Below are 17,756 nucleotides of genomic sequence, written 5' to 3'. Positions count from 1 at the left end.
TTCTAATCTCTATATATATGACTATTACTGGTCACAGTCGCTTACTTTCTGAGTTCCTTGGCTTCTGAGCATGAATATAAACTCGTCAGATAGACAGTCTTCCTCTCCCACTAGAGCCTCCATACTCTGCCATCCCTGCCACTGTCCTATTATTGCACAAATTTAGATGTTAACCCATTCTATAATGTCCCATATGTTTCATCTTGAACAACAATTATTTGTACCTACTATGTACAAGATGCAAAAATATTTTTAAAAAGCACTTGTAGAATAATTGTCATTTGATGGGTAGATTAAATTCAGTCTGACCATAGGCATGTAGTTTTTAATATATGAATCTAATCTCATTACATGAATTTTCCCTAAGCCCCATTTACCCATTTTTATTGAGAATTCTCATCCTGTATCTGGCATGCCCTTCTAACCTTGTAGTTCCATTTCCTACAAAGCAAATGCCAATGGTAATCATCTGCTGTGCTCATCCTTTGGCAGCCAAGCTCCTCCACCTGCTGAGCCATCTTGCTGGCCTATGACTACTGTTTTTGGTTTTATTTGGTTGGTTGTTTTAAGACAGGGTATCCCTGTAGCCCCAGCTGACCTGGAACTCACTATGTAGACCAGGCTGGCCTTGAACTCACAGAGATCCACCTGTCTCTGCCTCCCGAGTGCTGGGACAACAGGCATGCACCACCATGTCCAGCTGTTCCTGTACTTCTAACCACAGTAGCACTGGAGTAACCAAGAAATTTTCCTCCTATGAGGACAGGTGTTCTTTTCACTACTATTTTAACAACCACTAAAATCCAACCGATGCACAAGGCTTAACACATCACAATAGTAAGAGGGACCATTTCAGTGGTGAAGTCAAATTATCTAACAATATTGTTTGTAGATGTATTCCACCCTTTTAATAATTAGGTCTACAAATGTTCCCACACTTCTGCTGAACTTAATCTGAAAAGTTTATAATTTTTTTATGCAGGTTTCTAAAACCAAGGAAGCAGTTGCACCTGAACAAAGTAATAATGACAAAATTTATGAAGCAGAAAGAATAGTAATTCATTCACTTCATATAAGCCTAATTTTTAAGATAGGAGAGTAGTAAATGTCAAGCTGTATCTCCAAATAGAATATGCTCTGAGCCATCATAAAAATTTAACTTCTAGAAGAGTCCCTTCTTCAGTAAACCAATGAATATGAATACATAGTGTTTTAGGAATGCTTTCAGAAACAACTAGCCAACAGAAGGCCTTTCTGAAGTGGCTTTAAAAATGCTTCTCTCCCATGATGAGAAATCCAGAGTTAGCATCGTTGGATCTGTGCAGCAGGTCAGTGATGCCAAGGAGCCTCAGGTCTTTGTGACCTTGTGTTAACAGTGGCAAAATGCTCTTAGACTTAATCCCCTTCCCAATAGGAAGACAGAGATTTCGGCAGGCAGAAGTGAAGATGTCAATATCTGTAAGTTAAGATTTTTTCAAGAAGCTTCTAGAATATTTCTGTCTATGTCTCTTTGGCCATAGTGTTTTTCTAGTCTCTCCTTAACTGAGAAATGGCCAGAGAGATAGTATATCCAGAGGGAAAAGAAAGGCAGCTTCTGACTTCCAGATACCAACCAGGCATCTATAGCTAGGCTTGATATGTAGATCTTTGATGTCCACCAAAGGCCCATGTGCTAAAGACTAGGTCATTAGACTGTGATGCTATTGGCATGTGGTAGAACCTTTAGGGGGTGGGACTAATAGAAGAAGTTAAGTCACTGGTGCAGGCCTTTGAGTGCCAACACCCTGGGCTCTTTTCATCTCTCTCTGCTTCTTGGTCACCGCAAGGTAAATATTCCTCTACTACGTGTTCCCACCATGTTGTACTGTGATTCTACATTCTCAAAGCAATAGACCGAGCTGTGGGATTGAACCCTATGTAACTATATGCCTATGAAATCACCCCTCTTTTAAGGTGGTTTTCTCTTGTATTTCACCAAAGCTGCAGAAAGCTGACTAAACAAATGAGGTAGCTTTGAATTCCTAAACAAGCTTCGGAGGATCACCTGTTGAATATGAACAGCCTTCTAGGTCACCAATATCAGTGACCACAATGAAGTGAGAAAATGCAAGACCACTGCACCACTTCTCCAAGCACACTGACAAGGGCGCTATACCAACCACAAGAGTGCCAAACGCCTTAGTATCCAGGCTGGTATTAGTAACTGCTGCATCTTTCATTTGGCTTTAACCTCACTTTGTTTTAACTACCTTATAGATGCTTTAAATATAAAATTTCAGAGTTAGCCCAGATTCTGAAAGCATTCAATATGGAGCAAAGCCACTTAATCAAAATTGCCTGAGTTCAGACCCTACAATAATCCTTGAAGACTTTTTCTGCATTTCCTGTACTGTGTGACTTTATCATTGCATCTAGTAATGAGTCCAACTTTCAGATTATAGTTAAGTTCTTCCTGATCCTTAGACAGCATTGACAGACAGCACATTCAGTCTACCAAATGAATATCTGACATACCTCTGTTCCATCCCAACCCATTGTTTAAGTAAAATGGTGTTCCTTAATAAGCATACTTCAAAAATCCTTAACTATAAAAGGTACCAGGGTATAAGGAAGAAAATTTATGATAAAGTAATCAAGGTATTAAAAGCCATATACCACTCTATCCAACTTAATACAAGTATCACTGGCCAGGCAGTAAAAGGACAGGAAGGAGACTTCTCCAATGACAAGCATTAACATGTGAGACAGGTGACAAAACCCCATGATCCCAGTGAGTACATTCATTTTTGTAAGTGGCAGAATCGGTATTCAAAACCAGGTGCCTGGGTTTGAAGGCTTTCCACTGCAAGTTGCCTCATGAAGTTGGAATGTCTTCTTTATGAACTGATTAGGTTGCTGAACTAGAACTTGAAAGGTCCTTTCCAACTATTCAAGGATTCTGAATGATGAATAATAGTATTTACATTTTCTCTTTTTAGTTCCACATGAAATGTTGATGAAAGGTGTAAGAATAATATGAGGTAAACTGTGTTTATGGAATTTTGAATGTTAGTAAGCCCTCTTCTAAAGAGCATAAATCTTAGATTTGATCTTCCATTTGAACTTCCAAATGAAATCTATTTTCAGACCCTTGTAATTTAAAATATAAATACTTCACTTAAAGAGCTATGAGATATGGTACAAGGAGGGCCTGGGAGAGCAAGTTTTAAGCTGTTTAAAAAGCAGGTAGCATGCACATTTTCTATATTCAATTCAAAATCTTAACACTAAAATTTGCATAGTCATGTAGGAAGCCTTTACTAGACAGTAACAAATATAAGAAAATGTAGACAACTATGCAATCAACAAGAACAAATAAATGTTGTATGAATGGTCAGCAGTATTGAAGTTTTTATTTTTTATTTTATGTATGAATCTTTTTCTTGCAGGTATGGCCATACACATGCATGTGATGCCCATGGAGACCAGAGGAAGGTGTTGGGTCCTCTAGAATTGGAGTTATTGATAGCTGTTAGCTCCCATGAGGGTCCTGGGTACTGGACTTGGGTCCTCTGTAAGGGCAGCTAGTGCTTTGAGCCACTGAGCTGTCTCTCTATCGGTAATATTGAAGAATTAGGAAAATGTGCGGTGAAAGGCTAGAGCAAGAAATATTATTTTATAAGTTATGGACAGTAATTCAGTTTCCAAACATTTTACATATTACAGTAGACCCACAATTTCATTAGAAGAAAAATTAGAAAAATGTGCAGTCACAAAAAAATGTTCATAGAAATATTGTTTTAAATGGATGGAAACACAATAAAAAAAAACACAGTAAATTAACTGTCCTTTGTATAAAAGTCAAGCACTTTCCATGATCATTTCATTAGATACAGAAAAGGCCTTCAACAAAATCTATCATCCCTTCATAATAAAATTTCTGGAAACCCAAGAATACAGGGGACATATTGCAACATAACAGAGGCAATATAACACAATCCCTAACATCTATGACATCTCCAGTAATGTGTTTTTGGCTATATTTACAGTACCAAGCATGATTTCCCTCCCATTAAGTGAACTTTATGTTCAATTAAGTAGCTGTTGACTACCCTCAAGATAAAAGTGCCACTACTGTCACAATATAGCTTGCTGTGCTGATCATTGTTGTGGGTATCAGGCCTTAAAGCTGGGATTGGACCACACATATTTAGAGACAAATAGCCAGTCATCACTCATCGAAGAAACTTCTTTTGCAATAGACAGAGACTATTATAGAGTTCCACAACTGGCCATACACAGAGATTAAGTGTCTGTGAGATGCCCAATCTTAAGTGACACATCTGCAATGGAGCTTCTACACCTAAGACTCTTGGAACATAGTGGAACAAGGAGTAGAGAGATTTCTAATGTATCTCTTGACTTCCATCAATGAAGCTCCTTCGTGCAACAGAGGGCAATGAACTCAGGACTCAGGATCCATTGTGGAAGAGAGTATGGAAAGATTTTAAGAACCAGGGGAAGAGGTGCATGATTAAATTGAAATAGAACCTCACAGGCTCTCTTGATCATAGCAGCTTACAGCAATGGTGACAGCATGTACAAGACCCATGCAAACTCAATCAGTCAAAAACCCAGCATAAAACTGTGGAAATGGCAGCAGGCCCCAATCTTAGTTGAAGATATCGGGTAGCTGATTACTAGTGGGTGAGGATGAACTGATCTTCTTTAAAGGAGTGACTCTATACAGGTTGACTATAACAGTGGATAAACTTGCACTGAACATCTGGATACACTAGCTTAACTCAATAGGCCGTAACATAAACGACAATGCATGAAATCCAGGGGAGGCTATAGGAGGGTGCTGATGGGGACGAGGTATAACGATGATTAAGATGTTGTATATGAAATACACAAAACTCCAATAAAAAAATGAGGCCCAGAAAAAAAAAACAGTCCCACAGCCATCATGCTTGTCTGGTTCCTAATTTTACTCTCATTCCTAATTTTAGTGGAAATGCTTCGAGTTCTTCTCCATTAGGATGCTGTTGGCCATCTTTGTTCTGAGAACCCTGAGTAGATTTTTGTTTTTCAGAGTTGGTTCGATTAGCTGTTAGTTAAATATGGGGCTCTAACTTAAGACAAATATGTGTGTAAACTTAAATTTTTTAAAAAGGAGAATTAGGATAAATAGAATTTCTTCTACAACAGCCTTCACGGTGACACTACCCTCATGGACTTCCGAGAATTGTATGTGTGGTCTGTTTACCAAGAACATTTGCTCTAACATGATGATTTTTCACGTCAGTGAAATGCAGTCAGCCAACAATTATACAGTGACACTTAGAGAAAGATTCTATCACAAGAGGAGGTTGTTTTAAGCTCTTTTTCTTTAATTATTCTTTTTTTTGTCTTTTTGAAGCAAGGCCTCCCTGTGGCCCCAGCTGTCCTGAAACTCACTATGTAGACCAGGCTGGCCTTGAACTCACAGAGATCCACCTGATTCTGCCTCCCAAGTGCTGGGACTACAGGCACGTGCCACCATGTCCGGCTAATTCTATTTTTTAAAAGAAAGACCTTTAAAATTCATTAAAAAGAAATCCCTTATTTAACTGCTACGTTAATAAAATACCTTTAAATCCTGCTGAAATGAGAACTTGAAGAATTAATTTGCTGGCACAGAAAACATTACAATGTCTACCTCATATTGATTCTTCAGTATTAATTACCTTATTTAATGCTCACAAGAATAAATGATATCTTGCAAAACTACATATAATTATCATTTTTAGAGATGAGGTTGTAGAGGCTCAGAAAGCTTAAATAACTTGAGCAAAGTCACATAGAAAGAATAAAACAAAAATTTGAGCATGCCACAGATTGCAGGCCTTTATTTTACCTGCTCGTTCTTCACACTCAGGTCCTGCTTTGGAGTCCAGATGCTGTAATGTCTGCCCTTTCTTATTTGTTACCTATTGGCTACTTTAGAAAATACATCTTCTCATAGCCATAGGATGCAGTGTTCTCAAGTTATTCAAGCTTTCAATTCTGAAAAGGCTTTTAAGTATTAATCAGGGAAAGTATATCCAATATGAAGTCTTGCATATGACCAGTGGGTGTGAATATGTAAATGGTGCCATACCCGAGACACAAACAATGGCACTCTGCAGCAAAATTTCAAAGGACAACTCTAAATCCCTGAGTCTATTTTTAAAAACTCTATGCTGGTTATACCTAATTATTCCCACAATCTTGTTCTGATCAATAAAACTTCTTTGTATCTTGCTAAAAGATTGAAAACTGAATATTCCTTCTTAGGTTGTAGGTATCCATAGCAACTGTCCTCAGTCGCTGCTTTAGAACTTCTGTGCTGCTGGGAGGTGATGATGTTAGGGAGCTGATATCCCTACCTGGTGTGACCCCAAGGTACGTCTTCCCACATTCAGCCATCTCTAGTTAGTGTCCTTGCTCTTTGGATTATTCACACACCCAACTCAGCCTAACTGTCTATCACAATGACAGGATTCAGACAGTTTTTGAGTAAAGTTCTTTGTGGAACAAGAATCAATCTTCTTGCTACAATTACCTAGTCACCCACAATCTTTTTACTTAGTCAGATTTCAGTATATTCTTCACACATAAACACTTCATTACATTTCACTTGTTTTCAATTACTCCAAGTCCAACTATTAAAATAAAAAGTAAAAATGCCTTTTTTGGTTTTGTTTATTTGAGATGGGATCTCGTGTACCTAAGGCTGGCCTTGAAGTCCCTTTGCAGGCCAGGCTGGCCCTGAACTCCTGATCCTCCTGCCTCCACCTCTTGACTGTTAGCTAGGATTACCAGTGAACTTACTGCCTCTGACTTGGATGCCTGAAACTAGGGAATGTGCATGAAAATATACAGTTAAAATTGTGTGGGGCTGGAGAGATGACTCAACAGTTCAGAATACTGGCTGCTCCTATGGAGGACCTGGGTTCAGTTCCTAACACCCACATAGCAGTTAACAACCGTATGTAACTCTAGTTGCAGGGGATTCAACACCCTCTTCTGACCTCCACAGGCATTGCATGACATGGGTACACTTATATACATGCAAGTAATACACTCATGCACATGAAAATAGAAATAATAAATAAAAGATCTAAAAATAAATTTAAAAATTGCATTGCCTTAGTTTTGACTTTTATAAATAAAACCAGTGGCACAGACTGTGTGGCTTTGGTATCAGGAAATGTTTTCCTTGCAGTTCTAAAAACGGAATGTCCAAGATCAAGGTGATGATGTAGTTGAATTTAGGCAAGAGCCTTTTCCTAGTTTATAGCTTGTTGTGTCTTCATGTGGTAAAGAGCAGAGAAACAAAAATACTTCTTCTCACAAGGCATTAATTACCTTCCAGAGTGTTCTACCCTCAAGGCTTAGTTACTTTTCAAAGGCCCTGTATTCAAATGCTTTTGGTTTAGTGATCAGAGTTACAACATAAAAATTTGGGGAAACACAAACATTTGTCTATAGCAGATAGATGATAGATAGATAGATAGATAGATAGATAGATAGATAGATAGATAGATATAGATATAGATATTAAAATGAAAGGATTAAAAGGAAATTGTTGTGAGTGTTGGTCAAAGCCAGAACACGGAGTCATGAAGGCCTAACATGGCATCACTCTAAAAGGAACCAGTCATCTAGACTCCACTGTGCCTGCACCCACTGTTTTGACCTTACCCAGTAATTCTTGTGGTACTTATCCTTTGGGAGAATGGACAAGGGATGATTTTTTTATCTACTTACATAGTTGGGTCTTTCACTAATGACTTCATCTATATTTTGCTTTTCTATTCCCATGTGAAACAAATGTGAAAGTTATGCATGGAGAATGAGTCACGAGGCTAGTAAGAAATGATCCCTGTGAGTTGGACAGATGGGTCAGCAGTTAAGAGTACTGGCTGCCCTTGCAGAGGACCCAGGTTCAGTTCCCAGCACCCATATGGTGATTAACAACCATCTGTAGCTCTAGTTCCAATGAATCTGATGACCTTTTCTGGCCTCTGCAGGCATTGCACAACACTGATACTCTTAACCATACACAAAGGCAAAACACTTATGTAAATAAATAAATAAATACTTTCTAAAAAGAAATAATCCCTGACTGTAAAAACTAAGTGGATATAAAACAGATATGGTGGTAAAGCCATACCACATAGACAGCATTTCAACCTTATCCTAAGACTTTTGGAGGCAGGAGAGTTTTTTTAAGCAAAATTGATATAGAAGAAATTATAGTTGGATGAAGAGTTGTAACCTGTTGAAGTACAAGGAGGGCCAACCTGGATTGGAATCAATAGCCAAGTTCCTCATGGGTCCATGCCAAGAGGGCGGGAAGAAAAGCAGGCAGGGGTGCAGGGTGTGGTAAGAGACAGAAGGAATAGCAGGTGGATTGATACCAGATTCTTCCCACTGAGGCCTGGAAGTCTACTGGGCTCCTGGGAGAGAAAGAACACCAAAACACTGGCAGGAATATGGACACTTGAGTCTCTCTCTTTTTTTTTTTTTTTTTTTTTTTTTTGGACAGGGTCTCCCTGTAGCTCCAACTGTCCTGGAACTCACTATGTAGACCAGGCTGGCCTCGAACTCACAGAGATTTGCCTGCCTCTGCCTCCCAAGTGCTGGGATTAAAGGCGTGCGCCACCACACCCGGCTTTGATTCTCTTTTAATTTACTTTGGAGAAATAAGTGCTGTGTAACTATTCACTAACATTGCTTCTTTATGCCTTTCTATATTTTATGTTATCCATAATGTGTATGTATTACTATTTTAAATTAACATATCATATTGCTAATAAAATAAATTATATTAGATAAACAGCATAAGATTACCGATGAATTCATTTAGTTACAAGCTACTGGTATAAACATATCAATACTGTCAGGTTTAAAAGTATCATATAGAAATTTTTATCTCAGTGTAGTAAGAGAAATGAGAAGTTGCAAGTGGATGCAAATAAAGATAGGCACAGAAATGATTCAGAAAAACTAAAGATATTTACTTTCTGGGCTGGAGAGATGGCTCAGCGGTTAAGAGCACTGACTGCTCTTGCAGAGAACCTGGCTTCGATTCCCAGCACCCACATGGAAGCTACAAACTATCCTTAACTCCAGTTCTAGGGAAATCTGACGCCCTCTTCTCACCTCTGCAGCATTGCACAACACAGGTGCACTCACATACATGCAGACAATACACTCATACACATAAAATATATTAAAAAAAATCAAATATTAAAAAAAGAATTTACAGCCCTGATACCATGCGAAGCCCAAGTTCTACCCATTGTGTGATTCAGACACAAGCATCAGCGAAGTGGGCAGGTGAATCCAGGGGATCTGACAGCCTCTTCTGTCCTCTGTGGGCATTGCACGACATGGGTGCACTTACCTACATGCAGGCAACACACACATACACATAAAATAAAAAAATAAATTAATTAATTAAAAAATAAAAAAAAGATATTTACTTTCTGTTCATTAAATGACAGATTATGTTTTAAGTTTTTCATAATGCTTTATACCACTAAAAACAAGTACATAGCCTTACATGGTGTTCTAGTTTGCCTTCAATTTCCATAACAAAAATATATGACCAAAACCAACTTGGGAAGGAAGGGGTTTATTTGACTAACATTTCCCAAGTCACAGTTCATCAGGGAGCTCAAGGTAGGAACTCAGGTCAGGAACCTGGAGGCGCAGGCCATGGAGGAATGTTGCTTACTGGCTTGGTCCCCTGGCCTGCTTTCTTACACAATACAGAACAAGCTGTTCAGGGGTGGCACTGTCCACAGTGGACCGGGCCCTTCCACATCACTCAAAAATCAAGAAAATACCCCATAGTCTTGGCTGCAGGCCAGTCCAATGGAGGAAGTTCCCCAAGTGAGGCTCTCTCTACCCAGGTGTGTCAGGTTGACAAGTAAAGCTATGCAGCACACATGACAAATAGAAACACATACATACACACAGAGTCTGCATGTGGACTCCATTTTAAATAATACATTTAATTTAAGCCTAACTAGCCAATGATTTATTTTAACTTCTTTTATGTGGAATAACAAATATGTCAATGGCAACAAAATGTGTGAATTCATCAAAAGAAGGAAAACAAAATTCAGTTATCACCAAAGAAAAAGCTTGTATTCCTGATCAGCCTCACTGCACAAAACCCCAGATATCTCCTAGGTGGGTCAATGATCAGTTGGGGTGAGACTGAAGGTAAAGGAGTTGACCGAAGTGATCTCACCTAGATGAATAACTGTCAAATATGAGTCCCTTCCATACTCTGTAATTGGAAACAGTAATGGAGGTAAAGACCTCTATACATATGGCTACACAATCATCTACAGCAATCAACCCAACTACTTGCTCCTAGGCAATGCCTCCATTTCCTGCATGGTAAATTAAACAATAGGTGTCTGGAGTTCAAGCTATCCCACCCATCAATCATCAGGCACAGACTCCAAAGGGAATCTTTTCTCTGGATTTGCCATACTTATAAAGACTCTATTATGATTAGCTGCAGGAAAGGAGATATCCTCTGAAGCAGCGTTTTAACCCAATATGAAGTTAATGGCGAGTAATTTCCTTCCACTCCCACCTGTGAACACAACGGTTGTGCTGAGTTATAGGATGCTTCTTAAGTTTCCTGAGAGAGAAATATCTTTTCTCTGAGAAGTCTGAAAATACTGGACTTTGGGACTGGATTGGAATGCCAGTGCAGGCCTACCTATCATCTGACTCCCAATGAGCCTTGGATTGCAACTAGTACAAAAAATTTGGCGTTGGCTCCTTCCAAAGGGTGTGGCATCGGACTATTCATAAGTTGGGGCTACTTCTGCAGCTAACATTCTACTCTCTAAGTGTTGCTGGAGATTGTGTACAGTGCTTTGAACACATGAATTGAGAGTATAGAAACTGGCCTACGAGCACGCTAAGTACAGATGGAAAAAGGAGACCTCAATCCCACTATCTAGTCACACTAGCACATCGCAAAACTTGAACTGAAAGAATAAAGGCGTTTAAAAATAAATGCAGCCACCAACCTAATCCCAGATGTGAAAATCCCAGTGATGAAACATAAGAGACATGAAAATCAAGGCAACACAACTCCTGGGAAAAAAATCACCAGTCTCACAGACTAGGTTCCAATGAGAGTGATTTAGACAAAATAACAAAGAATTAAAAAGAATGATCATAAAACATTTCAGAAAACTCAAAGAGGGCACACATAAACTTCAGAATAAATTCAAAGACAACTAAAATAAACAGCTGATTACATAAGGAAGTTAATTTAATATATGAAAGAGGAATTCAATCAATGAATACAAATACTGAATTAGAATCTTCAGAGAATACAAATAAAGTAGTAAGTATGAGCAGAACATACAAGATCTATGAGATACCATTCTAAAACCAAGTTTATGAGTCAGAGGCATAGAAAAAGGAGGAAAAGGACACACTAAGGACATAGGAAGTATATTTGATAAAATGATTACCAAAAAATCCAAATCTAGAAACAGAGATGGCAACACGGATAGAGGGAGCCGTTAGAATGACAGCCAAATAAGACCAGAAAATATTTACAGAACAAAGAACTTGGAAAGTCACAGGACAGCATTATGAAGTCACATAAAAGCAAACCCATCCAAACAGCAGGTTTTTCAACAGAAGCTCTAAAAGGACTTGGAATCATGTATTTCAAACTCTGAAGCCCAATACCTGAAATTCAGATTGCTATGTATCACATCATTATCCATCATAATTGATGGATAGAGAAAAATTCCCCATGATAATCACAAACTAAAGGAATTTATGACCACTAAGCCAGCTCTGCAGAGGACACTAGAAGGAATACTTCAGTCTGAAGAGAAGATGGAATACACCCAAGAGGATACAAGCAAAAAAAATTCCAGGAGTTAATCGAAAGAGGTCTAAAAAACAATACCATAACTAAATAACAGCAATTAATGAGCATTGGTTAATAATAATCCTCAATATTAAAGGTCTCAACTCCGCTGATAAAAAGAGACAGACTAACCAATTGGACAGAAAACATGGTCAATCTTTTTGCTTCCTCCAGGAAATACAGTCACCATTAATGATCAACACCACCTTAGGATAAAAGGATGAAAAAGGTATTCCAACCAAATGGAACTGAAAAATAGACAGGTATAATTATATTTATGTCTGACAAAATGAACTCCAAACCAAAACTAGTCCAAAGAGATAAGGAAGGATACATTCACATTCATTAAAGGGGAAATCCACCAGGAAGATGTGACAATGCTAAACATTTACACACCAAACACAGGGGCAACCAACTTCATAAAAGAAACACTGTTAGACCGAACGCCACAGATTGACTTCAACACAGTGATAGTGGATGACTTTAATACCCCACTGTCACCAATAGACAGATCTTCCAGACAAACCTAAACAGAGGGGACTGCAGAGATGCCTCAGTGATTAAGAGCACTGGCTACTCTTGAAGAGGACCTAGGATTGGTTCCCAACACCCACATGGTGGCTAAAAAACACCTGAAACTCCAGTTTCAGGGGATCTGACACCTTCTTCTGACTTCTGCAGGCATTGCAAGACATGGGTGCGCTTGATTACATACAGGTAAATAAAACAAAAATAATAATTAAAAATTTTAAAAATTAATAAAACTAAACAGAGAAACTCTGGAATTAAATGACATCATAAATCAAATGGATCTGATAGACAGCTACATAAGACTCACACAAACACTAAAGAATATACTTTCTTCTAAGAGCCCATGGAACTTTCTCCAAAATCAACTGCCTATTATGGCATGAAGAAAATCAACAAATGGGAAAATCAAAATAACTTCCTAAATTCTATCCAAACACAAAGGAATAACACTGGATATAAGCACCATCAGAAACTACAGAAAGCACAAAACCACATGGAAACTAAACTACACACTATTAAATGAAAACTTGGTCAAGAGAGAAACCAGAGGAAATTTTAAAATTTCTAGGATTGAATGAAAATAAAAGCACAGCATACCTGATTTTTGACAAAAAGGCTAAAAATAATACACACGGTTCAACAAATGGTGCTGGTCAAATTGGATATCCACGTATTTTAGAAAATTAAAATAGATTCTAATCTCTCATCCTGCACAAAACTCAACTCCAAATGGATCAAGGACCTCAGCATAATATCTGATTCCATGAATCTGATAGAGGAGAAAGTAGGGGTTACACTACAGCTTATAGGCCCAGGAAAGGGCATTCTGAAGAGGACCCTGATAGTACAGGCATTGAGACCAACAGCTGACAAATGGGACACCATGCAACTAAAAAGTACAGCAAGGACATCATTTGTATGATGAGTCAGACCACAAAATGGAAAAATCTTTACCACTTAAACATGTAGCATAGAGTTATTTTCCAGAATATACAAAGAACTCAAAAAACTAACGTGAAAATAACAGAGACCATGTAAAGATTGGGGCAACAAACTAAACAGAGAGTTCTCAAAAGATGAAACACAAATATTTTTTTAATGTTCAATTTCCTTAGCTATCAGCGAAATGCAAATTAAAACTACTTTGGGATTTCATCTTACACTGGTCAGAATGGCTAAGACCCAAAATACAAATGATGAGAGATGCTGGTGAGGATGTGGAGAAGTGGAGACACTTATTCACTGCTGCTGGAAGTGAGAATGTGGAGAAGTGGAGACACTTATTCACTGCTGCTGGAAGTGTAAACTGGTGCAGTCACTATGGAACTCAGGGTGGAGATTCTTCAAAAGCTAGAAATAGATCTGCCACATGATCCAGCCATACCATTCTTGGGCATGTACCCAAAATACTTTATATCCTACTACAGAGATATCAATTGCTGCTCTATTCACAATATCCAGGAAATGGAAACAACCAGGATGTCCATCAACTGATGAATGAATAATGAAAGCATGGTACATTTATACTTTGGAATATTATTCAGCTGTTAAGAGCAAAAAAATTTATCAAGTTAGGAGTTAAATCCCTAGAACTGGAGAAAAATAAAATTGAATGGAGTAACCCAGAATCAGAGAGAAACAAATGTCCCGTGTTCTCTCTCATAAGTGGATACTAGCTTTGACTCTTTAGGTGTGTGTGTTTCATTTGGAAATGCCATAGAGGTCAGGAAACTAGTAAGGTTCCATCAGCGGGTGAGGATGAAAACCATGAGAGGGACTTCATAGAATGTAGTGCTGTAAAGAGGGAACAGGGGATAAAAGAGTAGGAAGAGTTAAATGGGGCAGAGAATGGGTGACAAGCAGAGGAGGGCATGTAGGAAGGTAGAGCCAACACTAAAGGCCTTTAGAAAAAGTCATATGAAAACCTATTACTATAGAAACATTTTAAAATACATACATATGCAATATAAAAAGAGTTTAAATAAAGTTATCCTATAACTGGGGACCAATGCCCTACCAGTCACCACAGTCTAGCAAATAAAAAGCCCAATGCCAGGAATTGACTCACTCTTTTGGAGTTGTTGACCGTGGAAGTTCCATAGCCCCTCAAATTATACTGACTATTACTAGTACTCTTAGTTATTATTACTCTTAGTTACTATTACTCTTACTTACTTGCCAGAACTTGATGGTAAGACCCTGTTGTTAAAGACACTGTATACATGTCATAGAAAAACATTGAGAAATCAAGCTGGTACTAGTGTCAAAGCTTCCTATCTGCTGCATAGCTTTCATAGTGCTGGAAGGTTCTCTGAATGCTACTGGGAGAGAAAAGTAATCACCAACTTCACCTAGCTGTGAACTCTAGGAGCTCCAGTATGACCAGCCTAGTAAGATCTGCCCAGTGGTGCTATAGTGGAATGAATGTTATCGTTAACTACCCACTTTCTGATTGAATTTAAGGTCCACTTCACAAGATAGAGCCTATATGTGGCAATGTTATCAGGGTCAAGAACCTGTGACTAGACAGGTCACAAACCATAGGAGAAAACCTACTATTATTGTGCTAAATAGACATACTACTAAACCAACTACCAATGACGTATTGTTATACCTATAGATGAGTGCATCTCTCAGCTCTCACCAGAGAAGCTTTATGGCCATTGACACAGAGACCCACATCTGGTCAACCTGCAGAGAACAAGAGACTACTCACCCCTAAATGGGACACCTGTATTGCACCCTCTCCTCCCAAGGCTCATGGATCATTGCAGAAGGAGGAAAGGAAAATTCGTAAGAGGTGGTGGATGAATGGGAAGAAATTGTGTTTTCCATATACAATAGGGCAGTTGCACATATGAACCCATAGTGCTTGTAACAGCATGAACAAGATAAGGTCAATCTCAAGCCAAGCAAAACACCAGCATGGATGGGAGTGTGGGCAAGAAGCCAAGCCCTAACTGAGGAACTATTGTCAGTTGATAGCTGATGGGAGAGAAAGAGTCCGGGTAGGGTGACTAGGCTCCAGTGGATAGGCCCACACTCAAGAGCATTTGGGGAACACAAATTAGACTAGATAGACCTTTTCTTAAATTAAATAATAGGACTGGAGAGACAGCTCAGTGGTTCAGAGCATTGGCTGCTCTCACAGAAGGCCCAGGTTTGATTCCAGCACCCACATGGCAGCTAACAACCATCCATAACTCCAGTTCCAGAAGAATCCAACACCCTTTCCTGACCTCCGTGGGCGTTGCACGGCACAGATTCACTTACATACATGCAAGCAATACTCTCTTAAATATAAAATAAAAATAATTTTTAATTAAATGAATTTTAAAAATAAAGGGAATGAAGTTAGGAAGGGGTAGTAAGGTGGGAAGGGATGCAGTATGGGTCTGAATATGATCAAATGGATTTAACAGACATCCACAGAATATTCCACTCAAAGAAAAAAAGTCTATATTTTTAAAAGTAGAGATTCTTGAGGCTGGATATATGGTTCAGCAGTTTACAGTACTGGCTGCTCTTGAAGAGGACCCTCGCAACACCTAACAACCATCCCTAAGTCTATTTCCAGGGTATCCAACACTCTTCTGTCCTCTACAGGCATTGTACACAGTTGCACTTAAATATTCATACACATAAAATAAAAATAAATTTAAAAAATAAAGATCCCCAGTAAATGATTTAATGAATCTCAGGTTCAGCAATAAGGAAGAGCAAACCCAATCCCAGTCAGGAAATGGAAAGAAGTAATAAAGATCGGGACAGAAATCGAATGAAATGGAAGTGCAAAGAACAATACAAGAATCAATAGCACAAAGACTAGTTTCTTTGAAATGATAAACAAAATGGCAAAACCTTGGGTAAACTAGCCAAAATGGAGAGAAGATCCAAATTAATGAATTAGATATAAAAGGGGACACATAACCACATCAATGAGCATCAGATTATGAGGGAATACTCTGAAAACCTATATTCTGATAAATTGGAAAATCTAAAACAAATGGATGAATTTATAGACACATAAGACCTACAAAAATTTTACCAAGAAGATATGAGGAAACAGATCTGCAATGTGCAATGATATTGAAGTGATTAAAAAGTTTTCCAACTAATACAGTCCAGCCCCAGATAGATTCACTGCTGAATTCCACCAGACCTTTAAAAAGGAAGTAATACCTATGCTTCACAAAATAGTCCATACAACAAAAAATGAAACTCGTTTTATGAAGGCAGCATTATCCCAATACTGAAACCAAAAAGGACACAACATAAAAGGAGTAATAATAATTTGTACCTAATGAAAAGGAAAAAAAATAATGTTAAACCCAATTCAGCAACACATCAAAGACATCATTCACCATAATCAAGTTGAGTGCATTCCAGGGATGCAAGAATAATTCAATGTGTGCAAATTAATAAATGCAATATTCCAAATAGACTTGAGGTTAGAAATCACATGATCCCATCAATAGATACATTAAAGACCAATAACAAAGTCTAAACTATCTTCATGATTAAAATCCCAAAGAAACCAGTAATAGAAGAAACATACCTCTATATAAAAGAAGTGATATGCAAAGTCAATGCCCAATATTATGTTAAAGTGCAGGAGGAACTCACAACATTCCCACTAAAATCAGGAACAAGACAAGAGCATCTATTTTCCCCACTCTTATTCGGTGCACTGTTTTAGCTAGAGCAGTAAGATGGGGATGCATTCACGATAAGAGAGTGATGTAAAAATGCTACAAATAGGAAAGGAAGATTTTTAAATTATCCTTATTTGCAGATGGCATGATCCAATACTTAAAAGATTCTAAGGATTACAGCAGAAAATTGGAACATTTGATAAGCACAGTAAAGTAACAGGGTACAAAATCAATATACAAAATTCAGAAGCCTTTCTAATTAACAGTAACATAAATGCTGAAGCTTTAAAAGAAAATAAAATGCCTTGAAATAACCCCAACCAAAGAAGTAAATAATAAATAACATTTACAGTGAAAATTTGAAAAGACTGAGGAAATTGAAAAAAAACACTAAAATCAGAAATACCACACATGCTCATAGATTTGCAGAATTAATATTTTGAAAATGACTGTATTATTGAAAGTAATTTTCAGATCCAATGAAATCATCATCAAAATGCTAATGATATTATACACAGAACTAGAAAAAAATCCAAAATTCATACATACTAATAACCACATTAATCCAAAGCAAATATTAATACTACAGGTAACACAGTATCTGATTTCAAGACATTCTACACTAACAGAAAACAGCA

The 17,756-nt window shown here is 38.0% G+C and overlaps 1 long non-coding RNA gene across 1 annotated transcript in view; it reads left to right on the top strand.

Annotated features, from left to right (window-relative positions):
* LOC115071714 overlaps positions 1–17,756 on the top strand; it is an 82,107-nt gene that overhangs the window by 20,596 nt on the left and 43,755 nt on the right. The gene's annotated exons all lie outside the window — the stretch shown is intronic.

The sequence above is a fragment of the Nannospalax galili genome, unplaced genomic scaffold, assembly GCF_000622305.1.
Source record: "Nannospalax galili isolate Female #2095 unplaced genomic scaffold, S.galili_v1.0 scaffold41, whole genome shotgun sequence".
Classification (NCBI taxonomy): Eukaryota; Metazoa; Chordata; class Mammalia; order Rodentia; family Spalacidae; genus Nannospalax; species Nannospalax galili.
This window is presented reverse-complemented; position numbering and strand designations above follow the sequence as displayed.